This window comes from Rhinopithecus roxellana, chromosome 4 (assembly GCF_007565055.1).
Source record: "Rhinopithecus roxellana isolate Shanxi Qingling chromosome 4, ASM756505v1, whole genome shotgun sequence".
NCBI lineage: Eukaryota > Metazoa > Chordata > Mammalia > Primates > Cercopithecidae > Rhinopithecus > Rhinopithecus roxellana.
The window spans coordinates 141,622,903-141,624,435 of record NC_044552.1 but is presented as its reverse complement, the minus strand read 5'-3'; positions in this window follow the sequence as shown (position 1 = coordinate 141,624,435).

The following is a 1,533-nucleotide window of genomic DNA, read 5'->3' as shown; positions in this document are numbered from 1 at the left end:
CCTTACTTGGGGTTGAGTCAATTTAGAGAGTTGAACAAAATACATGGGTAGAAAAAGCAATGGAAAAAGCCTTGTGGACTTGCTGGGTATCCTAGCAAGTCATTTCTCCCTTGCCTCACGGGGGTCCTTGGGGAGGGCTGCCAGAGGCACTAGAAAAAAGGCCACAGGAAGAAAAATCCCCCAGCTGAACTTTGTTAACAATGGAAGTGATCGAGATATCTACTGTCCAGAACTTGGGGCAGGGTATGAATCTGGTGTGCAGACTTCACAGGTCGGGGAAGCAAGAAAGCCTTACTTGCTTTTACAGCTGGGAGATGGGTAGCCTGGGGCAAGTTCTCAGCCCTACTGACCCACTGCCTGGAAACAGACTCAGTGCCGTTGGATGGGGCATGGTGAGAGTGACACCAGAACTTTAGGTTGCATGGGAGCTGGGTGAGGCCTGTGATGGCTAGCTTTCCTCCACTTTCCTGACAACTTGCATGACACAGTAGAGAAGGCCATAATCCTCTTAGGAAAATAACTCCATCGACCTGGGAACCACACCCCCATCCCCCATGGGTGAGTCTGAGCTCAGACATGCCTTGCCCTGACCCCACCTAATGGTCATTCCCTACCCACCTTGGTAGCTGAAGACAAAGGGTATATAATCTTGGGAGTTCTAGGGCTCTGCCCACCACCTGTTCCTCCCCATGCTACCACGACTGATGCTGTCTTGAAAGAAACCTCCCAACAGGAGGACAACCAGCACAAAAATATTGCATTAAACAACCAAAGCTAAGGAACCTTACAGAGTCCATTTCACCCCCCTGCCACTTCCACTGGGGCAGGTGCTGGTATCCACAGCTGAGAGATCCACAGATGTTTCACATCACAAAATGTTGTGCAGACAACCCCCAGTAAAAGCCCAGAGCCTGGGAGGCTTGCTGGGTGGCTAGATTCAGAAGAGAGATAACAATCACTACAGCTCAGCTCTCAGGAAGCCACATCCCTAGGAAAAGGGGGAGAGCACTACATAGAAGAAACACTCCTGGGACAAAAGAATATGAAAAGCAGCCTTGAGCCCTATACCTTCCCTCTGACATAGCCTACCCAGATGAGAAGAAACCAGAAAATCAACTCTGGTAATATGACATAACAAGGTTTTTTAACACCCCCCCACAAAATCACACTAGCTCACCACCAGTGGATTCAAACCAAGAAGAAATCTCTGATTTACCTAAAAAAGAATTCAGAAGGTTAGTTTTTATGCCAATCAGGGAGGCACCAGAGAAAGGTGAAGCTCAACTTAAGAAAGTACAAAAAAGATACAAGAAATGGGAGGATAAATTTTCAATGAAATAGACAGCATAAATAAAAAACAATCAAAACTTCAGGAAACAATAGGCTGACTCATAGAAATGCAAAATTCTCTGGAAAGTCCCAGCAATTTAATCAAACAAGTAGAAGAAACAACTACAGAGCTCAAAGACAAGGTTTTTTAATTAACCAAATCCAACAAAGACAAAGAAAAAAAATAAAATATAAACAAAGCCT